The sequence below is a fragment of the Salmo salar genome, chromosome 01 (genome assembly GCF_965601325.2).
Source record: "Salmo salar chromosome 01, fSalSal1, whole genome shotgun sequence".
NCBI classification, from domain to species: domain Eukaryota; kingdom Metazoa; phylum Chordata; class Actinopteri; order Salmoniformes; family Salmonidae; genus Salmo; species Salmo salar.
In genome coordinates, this window is record NC_138291.1 from 155,238,802 (window position 1) to 155,248,406 (window position 9,605).

General features: G+C 42.2%; 1 long non-coding RNA gene across 2 annotated transcripts; it reads left to right on the forward strand.

The window, feature by feature from the left end:
• Positions 1-230: 230 nt before the first annotated feature.
• On the forward strand, positions 231-2,243 carry LOC106567165 (uncharacterized). 2 transcript variants are annotated; one of them, XR_001320008.3, is made up of 2 exons: positions 231-951; positions 1,341-2,243. It is a non-coding gene; the product is annotated as an uncharacterized LOC106567165 (long non-coding RNA). The 2 variants fall into 2 exon arrangements; XR_001320007.3 differs by having other exon boundaries at positions 1,692-2,243.
• The last annotated feature ends 7,362 nt before the right edge of the window (positions 2,244-9,605 follow it).

Genomic DNA, 9,605 nt, shown 5'->3' on the forward strand with positions numbered 1-9,605 from the left:
TAGCACTTTTCTGGGATGCTTGATTGTTTTTATTGCTTTTCTGGGAAATTAGACACAGCCTTTTTATTCATGTTTTGAGTTGATAGTGCAGGGTGAGCTACACATAGTGGACTTCCTACTAGCCCTTTCATGCGTGAGTTCCGAATATCTCCAAGGGTCGCCCCATTGTGAGTTTTTTTTATGCACGTGATGTTAGAACGTTCTCTCCATTCCAGAATGTGATTGTTACGCAACAGTGCATTTAATCCGCGCTGCCCTCAAACCAAGGCACGCAGCCTGTTTTTATTTATAGGCTGTTTTCAACTTGTCAATTTCAAATTAGTTTCTAACAAGTTTTTTATTTTCTAAGAACAGTTTGAATTGAGGTGTGTTCCACCTCATTCATTCACATTGGAGTAGTCATTTTTAATTTTGTAGACCAATTCATTTTTTTGACATTTCTGACCCGGACAAAATTGCCCAAACACTTCCCAATTGTTTGTGCAGTTCAAGTCTGCAGATTTTTGCTCATCTCCTGTCCTGCACACACGTGTTCACATTTTCCGTCTGTTGTTTTCGTTACCAATAATAACTTTGGAAATGTGTGCGTTTCTATCAAAGTAAGTGCCTTATTACGTTATAATAGTTTCTGCACTTCGTGTTACGTCGTTTCTACTGTAGCATAATATTTTTGTGTATATTCCTGATACCCGCGCACACGCGAGGTAACGTTACTCATTTCATAACCTTTATGGTGTTATATTCAATCGTGCTTAGGTAGCTAGCTACATTCTTCTATTAGCTCTGGAAAACAATGCTAATGCGTCAGAGAAGTATTAGCATGTATTGCATTTTGAAGCTACCCTGGCCTTATGACTCCCAAGTGGCGCAGCTGTCTAAGGCACAGCGTCTAAGTGCTACAGGCGTCACTACAAACACCCAGGCTCAAATCCAATCTGCATTTCTATCAAAGTAAGTGCCTTATTACGTTATAATAGTTTCTGTATGTCGTGTTATACCATTTCTACTGTAGCTCACTGTGAATGGAGCATAATATATTTGTGTATATTTCTTATAACCGCGGACACGCGAGATAACGTTACTAATTTCATAACCTTTATGGTGTTATATTCAATCGTGCTTATGTAGCTAGCTACATTCTTCTATTAGCTCTGTAAAACAATGCTAATTGCATCAGAAGTATTGGCTTGTTGTAATTTGAAGCTACCCTGGAAAAATACATTCTTGTACCAATTGGTCGTTTTCTGAGTGCATTCCACAAAGTTGTTTATCATGTCCGCCTTATCCACTGCCCCCATTTTGAGGTTATAGTCAGGTTTGATTTTTCTCTCTCCCGTCAGGTGGTCCACCTTCCCTGTGGCCGACATGGTTGCTGTATGGGCAGTGGAGAGTACATGGATGTCTAGTTTGTCATACCACTTTACTGCCAGCTGTTGACATTTCTTATTTTGTATAAGGGGTCATTTAGGATGGCAGTAGTATTGTTGATGAAATGCAGTCATCGCAGGAGAATTAGGAAGCGGTCTTGGGAAAAGAGGGTGGCAAAGAAGGGATTTGCAAACATAGGATCTGTGCTCCAGTATTATTTTAGGGAGTTCTTCTTTACTATCCCAATGAGGACTGTCACCAGGAAGGTATACATTTCACTAATTGTGGTTGTCCCCCCTACTCCTGGCTCTCTTCTCCTGTAGCTCCAAGGCATAGCGATTGGTATCTACTATGTCTCCCAGCGGCTCCTCTGTCAGAAACAACTTGAAGCACTCTGCCTCAGATGGAAATGGGGAGGGGCGTTGCACTCCAGACTGGGACTCATCAAAGCAAATGGCAGGACTAGGAGGGGTAAAATGGCTGGCAGCCTTCCAGCTACCACAGAACTCCTGTACTTCATCCATTGTCGGTCTGCCTCCATCCCCACCAGCATCTTCAAATGGAACTGGGACTTTGTCAGTGGACAAGGGGGTCCTCAGATTGAGGGTTCTCAATGGCGGTGGGGCAGCTTCTCACTGTCACTGTCAGAATCTGATTCCTGACTTTCATACTCAGACTCATTGTCAGAATTTAAAAAAATATCCAGAATTTCCGCGTTTGTGAGTTGTCTCCTTTTTGAAAGACATTGCTAATGCTACAGCTTAGCTCACTAGCTACATACATAAACAACACTGAATGGCTCAGAGTGGGAGTGAGAGGTTATGTGATTGACTGCCGGCACGCACCATTTATATCAATAAATCACTATCAGAAAATGTTGTGTGGTAATTATTGATATATTTATTCACATTTTAAACTAACGGTGATAAATCATGCATTCCGATTCTTGCATAGATTGTAATGGGAACATATTATGTATGTAAAATTATGTTTTGAAGGTTGTACTGATTAGGATGAGCTAAGCTAATTCCAGCTATGTGTGTGGAGCCATGTTTGTTGACATACAATGCATTCTGGGTTTCATGTAATCGACTGTCTGACCAAAGGGGCTATAACAAAATGAGGTGAGTAAGGGTTCACTCCTTTTTTGAGAACTTCAGGAAGTGAATGGTGGGATGTGAACGATGGTAGACAACACACCCCTTCAAAATGCATACTATAAATAGACCAAACTCATCTTGTCTTCTCTTATCTTTGGTTTCTGTGAGAAAAAAAGCATGGCAGCACGCTGAAACTAATCGTCGTATTACTTTCGATTTCTAGAAAGTGTTTTACTCAATTATTTCGATCAATGATGAGCTCACCCATGATGTGACTATCTCTGTGGATGGTTTGTCCTCTGACAAATCAACTGTAAATGTCAGTGTTCCTCAAGGTTCCGTTTTAGGACCACTATTGTTTTCACTATATATTTTACCTCTTGGTGATGTCATTCGGGAAACATAATGTTAACTTTCACTGCTATGCGGATGACACACCGCTGTACATTTTGATGAAACATGGTGAAGCCCCAAAATTGCCCTCCCTGGAAGCCTGTGTTTCAGATATAAGGAAGTGGATGGCTGCAAATGTTCTACTTTTAAACTCGGACAAAACAGAGATGCTTGTTCTAGGTCCCAAGAAACAAAGAGATCTTCTGTTGAGTCTGACAATTAATCTGGATGGTTGTACAGTCGTCTCAAATAAAACTGTGAAGGACCTCGGCGTTACTCTGGACCCTGATCTCTCTTTTGACGAACATATCAAGACTGTTTCATGGACAGCTTTTTTTCCATCTACGTAACATTGCAAAAATCAGAAACTTTCTGTCCAAAAATAATGCAGAAAATTGAATCCATGCTTTTGTTACTTCTATGCTACACCACTTCAATGCTCTCCGGATAAAGCATTAAATAAACTCCAGTTAGTGCTAAACACGGCTGCTAGAATCCTGACTAGAACCAAAATATTTGATCATATTACTCCAGTGCTAGCCTCTCTACACTGGCTTCCTGTTAAGGCAAGGGCTGATTTCAAGGTTTAACTGCTAACCTACAAAGCATTACATGGGCTTGCTCCTACCTATCTTTCCAATTTGGTCCTGCCGTACATACCTACATGTACGCTACAGTCACAAGATGCATGCCTCCTTACTGTCCGTAGAATTTCTAAGCAAACAGCTGGAGGCAGGGCTTTTTCCTACAGGGCTTAATTTTTATGGAATGGTCTGCCTATCCATGTGAGAGACGCAGACTCAGTCTCATCTCTTCAGTAGGTCCTATGATTGAGTGTAGTCTGGCCCATGAGTGTGAAGGTGAACGTAAATGCACTGGAGCAAAGAACTGCCCTTGCTGTCTCTGCCGGGCCGGTTCCCCTCTCTCCACTGGGATTCTCTGCCTCTAACCCTATTACAGTGGCTGAGTCACTAGCTTACTGGTGCTCTTCCATGCCGTCCCTGGGGGGGTGCGTCACTTGAGTGGGTTGAGTCACTGACGTGATCTTCCTGTCCGGGTTGGCACCCCCCCTTGGGTTGTGCCGTGGTGGAGATCTTTGTGGTCTATACTCAGCCTTGTCTCAGGATGGTAAGTTGGTGGTTGGTGTGGGGGCTGTGCTTTGGTAAAGTGGGTGGGGTTATATCCTGCCTGTTTGGCCTTGTCCAGGAGTATCGTCGGATGGGGCCACGGTGTCTCCCGACCCCTCCAGTATTTATGCTGCAGTAGTTTATGTGTCGGGGGGCTAGGGTCAGTCTGTTATATCTGGAGTATTTCTTCTGTCTTATCCGGTGTCCTGTCTGAATTTAAGTATGCGCTCTCTCTTTCTCTCTGTCTCTCTTTCTTTCTTTCTCTCTCTCAGAGGACCTGAGCCCTAGGACCATGCCTCAGGACTACCTGGCCTGATGACTCCTTGCAGTCCCCATTCCACCTGGCCGTGCTGCTGCTCCAGTTTCAACTGTTCTGCCTGCGGCTATGGAACCCTGACCTGTTCACCGGATGTGCTACCGGTCCCAGACCTGCTGTTTTGAACTCTCTAGAGGCAGCAGGAGCATTAGAGATACTCTGAAGGATTGGCTATGAGGTGCTGACCTGTCGCGCCCTTGACCACCACTGTGATTATTATTATTTGACCCTGCTGGTCATCTATGAACATTTGAACATCTTGGCCATGTTCTGTTATAATCTCCACCCGGCACAGCCAGAAGAGGACTGGCCACCCCTCATAGCCTGGTTCCTCTCTAGGTTAAATCCTAGGTTCTGGTCTTTCTATGGAGTTTTTCCTAGCCAACGTGCTTCTACACCTGCATTGCTTGCTGTTTGGGGTTTTTGGCTGGGTTTCTGTACAGCACTTTATGACATCAGCTGATGTAAAAGGGCTTTATAAATACATTTGATTGAAATTTGATTTATTCATTATAAATCGTAATAGCTATTAACTAATTCATATTTTAGTTTGTCAGCCGAGAGGTATATAAATATGACCGCTTGTGTTGCGTCAATCTTTCCTCAGTTAGCGCTAGGACAAATGTAGCCTACATTTTTCCGGTTTGGATGATTGTGTTATGCTATAGACCTCATTTGACTCATATGACCTCATGGCTTGTTTTTTGAGCACACATACATTGTCAATGTGGCACCGTGTTAAGATACAACTGTCCAACAAATCAGTTTGTCAAATTTCTGCCCTGCTGAAGCTGCCCAAGTCAACTGTAAATGCTATTATTATGAAGTGGAAAAATTTCGGAGCAACAACGGCTCAGCTGCGAAGTCGTAGGCTACACAAGCTCAGGGAACAGGACCGCTGAGTGCTGAAGCACGTAGCGCATATAAATCATCTGTCCTCGGTTGCAACACTCACTACCCAGTTCCAAACTGCTTTTGGAAGCAATGTCAGCACAAGAACTGTTAGTCGGGAGCTTCATGAAGTGGGTTTCCAAGGCTGAGCAGCCAAACATAAGTCTAAGATCACCCATGCCAAATGTCGGCTGGAGTGGTGTAAAGCTCACCGCCATTGGAGTCTGGAGCAGTGGAAATGCGTTCTCTGGAGTGATGAATCACTCTTCACCATCTGGCAGTCCGAATCTGGGTTTGGTGAATGGCAGGAGAATTCTTCCTGCCCCAATGCATAGTGCCAACTGTAAAGTTTGGTGGAGGAGGAATAATAGTCTGGGGCTGTTTTTCATGGTTCGGGCTAGGCCCCTTAATTCCAGTGAAGGGAAATCTTAACGTTACAGTATACAATGGCATTCTAGATGATTCTGTGCTTCCAACTTTGTGTTTCAGCATGACAATGCCCCCTTGCAAACTACCTGCCCTCCAGGACACTTATAGCACCCAATGTCACAGGAAGGCCAAAAAGATCATCAAGAACAACAACCACCTGAGCCACTGCCTGTTCACCCCGTTACCAACCAGAAGGCAAGGTCACTACAGGTGCATCAAAGCTGTGACCGAGAGACTGAAAAACAACCTCTATCTCAGGGCCATCAGACTGTTAAACAGCCATCACTAACACAGAGAGGCTGCTGCCTACATACAGACTTGAAATCATTAGCTACTTTAATAAATGGATCACTAGTCACTTTAATAATGCCACTTTAATAATATTTACATATCTTGCATTACTCATCTCATATGTATTGTATATACTGTATTTTATGTCATCAATTGCATCTTGCCTATGCCGCTCTGCCATTGCTCATCCATATAATTATATGTATACAGTAGGAAGTTTACATACACTTAGGTTGGATTCATTAAAACTCGTTTTTCAACCACTCCATAACATTTCTTGTCAACAAACTATAGTTTTGGCAAGTCGGTTAGGACATCTACTTTGTGCATGACACAAGTAATTTGTTTACAGACAGATTATTTCACTCATAATTCACTGTATCACATGTCCAGTGGGTCAGAGGTTTACATACACTAAGTTGACTGTGCCTTTAAACAGCTTCGGAAAATTCCAGAAAATGATGCCATGGCTTTAGAAGATTCTAATTGACATAATCTGAGTCAATTGGAGGTGTACCTGTGGATGTATTTCAAGGCCTACCTTCAAACTCAGTGCCTCTTTGCTTGACATCATGGGAAATTCAAAAGAAATTAACCAAGACCTCAGAAACAAAATTGTAGACCTCCACAAGTCTGGTTCATCCTTGGGAGCAGTTTTCAAATGCCTGAAGGTACCACATTCATCTGTACAAACAATAGTACGCAAGTATACGCACCATGGGACCACGCAGCCATCATACCGCTCAGGAAGGAGATGCGTTCTGTCTCATAGAAATGAACATACTTTGGTGCGAAAAGTGAAAATCAATCCCAGAACAACAGCAAAGAACCTTGTAAAGTTGCTGGAGGAAACAGGTACAAAAGCATCTATATCCACAGTAAAACGAGTCCTACATCGACATAACCTGAAAGGCCGCTCAGCAAGGAAGAAGCCACTGCTCCAAAACTGCCATAGAAAAGCCAGGCTACGGTTTCAACTGCACATGGGGACAAAGATCGTATTTTTTGGAGAAATGTGCTCTGGTCTGATGAAACAAAAATTGAACTGTTTGGCCATAATGACCATCGTTATGTTTGGAGGAAAAATGGGGAGGCTTGCAAGCCGAAGAACACCATCCCAACCGTGGTGCTTGCTGCAGGAGGGACTGGTGCACTTCACAAAATAGATGGCTTCATGAGGATGGAAAACTATGTGGAAATATTGAAGCAACATCTCAAGACATCAGTCAGAAAGTAAAGCTTGGTCACAAATATGTCTTCCAAATGGACAATGACCCCAAGCATACTTCCAAAGTCAAGGTATTGGAGTGGCCATCACAAAGCCCTGACCTCAATCCCATAGAAAATATGTGGGCAGAACTGAAAAAGCAAGGACGCCTACAAACCTGACTGAGTTAAACCAGCTCTGTCAGGAGGAATGGGCCAAAATTCACCCAACTGATTGTGGGAAGCTTGTGTAAGGCTACACGAAATGCTATACCCAAGTTAAACAATTTAAAGGCGATGCAACCAAATACTAATTGAGTGTATGTAAACTTCTGACCCACTTGGAATGTGATGAAAGAAATAAAACCTGAAATAAATCATTCTCTCTACTATTATTCTGACATTTCACTTTATTTCTTAAAATAAAGTGGTGATCCTAACTGACCTAAGACAGGGAATTTTTACTAGGATTAAATGACAGGAATTGTGAAAAACTGAGTTCAAATGTATTTGGCTAAGGTGTATGTAAACTTCTGACTTCAACTGTATATTCTTATTCCATTCCTTTACATAGATTTGTGTGTATTTGGTAGTAGTTGTGGATGTTAGATATTTCTGCACTGTAGGAACTAGAAGCACAAGCATTTTGCTACACTCTCAATAACATCTGCTAACCATGTGTTTGTGACCAATGCAATTTGATTTGATTTGCGAGGTCTATACAGAAGTAATTTGTCAAGATCAGTGTGGAAGAACTGGACTGGCCTGTACAGAACCCTGACCTCAAGCTGATCGAACACCTTTGGGATGAATTGGAACGCGAATGCGAGCCAGGCTGAATGGAAGCATGTTGCGAGGCTGATTGAGGGAAGTAATCTTAACCCTTGTGTAGTCTTAACATTATTTATACTCCCCTTGTCCTAAGGATAAAAAATGACCCGCCTTTACTAAACCCCTAAAATAAATCAGCTTAATTGAATTTTAAACCCCAAATCTATTATGCATGAAGAAACAACCTGTCATTCATCACAAACTTCGTGAAGATTTGGGTTTTCCCTCATCACAAAGCAGAAAGATTGCATTTAATCAGTGGACACCACTCGTTTTTATTACAACACACCTGTCATAATTGTTTACTTTACTAAAGTAGAGGTTTATTATTATCATTATTATTGATAAAGGTACTGAATAGGTGTCAACATAATTTTTTAGCAAGAGATTGTATTGCATAAGAAAGTAGCAGAACTGTGCAGAAAGTAGTTTTGAATGCATTTTATTGAAGGGAAACAATAACAGTCTTGAACTTTTTTGGCAACTTAGTGATACATTCTTATATACTGTACAATGAGGAATTCAACTACAAAATACTAGTCTTCTCCCATTTTTTTAACCATTGCCCCCACCCACAAGGTGTATAAACAACAACAATAAATAAGAATAAAATAATAGATACAAAACAAAAACATGAAAGACATAAATCAATCAACTCTTAGCACATGCAGGACAGTATGCAAGTATGTGTGCATGGACTTTGCAGATGTATTTCTCACCTGTGCAGCACATAGTATTTGTTTTACAGTCCTTCTTTGGGGGGCAGAATTTGCCTGCCCCAGCTGCAGCCTCAGCTGGATCAGGACAAGATTCAGCCCCGTGAACAGCTTTAACAAGCGCTGCAGAGGCTGCTGTGCGGGGGAGGTGCTCACTTCTTTGAATGTTTGGGGTTACAAGTGCCTTTCCCAGCTGCTCCAGGAACACCCTCCTCTTGTTCCGCTTATCAGCCATCTAGGTAGGGTTGATCTTGTTCCATATCACGAAGGCATTGTATGAGGATACATCAATGATGTTATGGAAGAAGACCAGCGGCCAGCGGGCAGTCATCCTCCTGCAGCTGTAAATTCCAATCACCTTGTCCAGGTTGTCCACGCCTCCTTTGTTGTGGTTATAGTCCAGGAGGATGGCTGGCTTCCTGTCCTCACTATCACTGATCTCAGACGTTTTGTGTAGTGTGCTCAGGAGGACCACATTCTTGTTCCTCATTGCGAGGTAAGAAACTAAAGTGGTGGTGGGGTGAAGGCAAACTTTGATGAGAAGGCCTCTCCTCTTGTTGCGAGGAGTGCAGAGGGGAGCTCAGGCTTGTTCTTTCCAACTGTGCCAACCATGGTGATCTTCCTCTTCAGGTGCTGCTGGCTGAGTTCAATCAGTAGCACACATAATCTCAATTTCTATTTTTTTTTAATGTTTTTATTTTTTATTTCACCTTTATTTAACCAGGTAGGCTAGTTGAGAACAAGTTCTCATTTACAACTGCGACCTGGCCAAGATAAAGCAAAGCAGTGCGACACAAACAATAACATGAGTTGCACATTGAATAAACAAGCGTACAGTCAATAACACAATATAAAAAACAAAGTCTATATACAGTGTGTGCAAATGGTGTGAGGAGGTAAGGCAATAAATAGGCCATAGTAGCAAGTAATTACAATT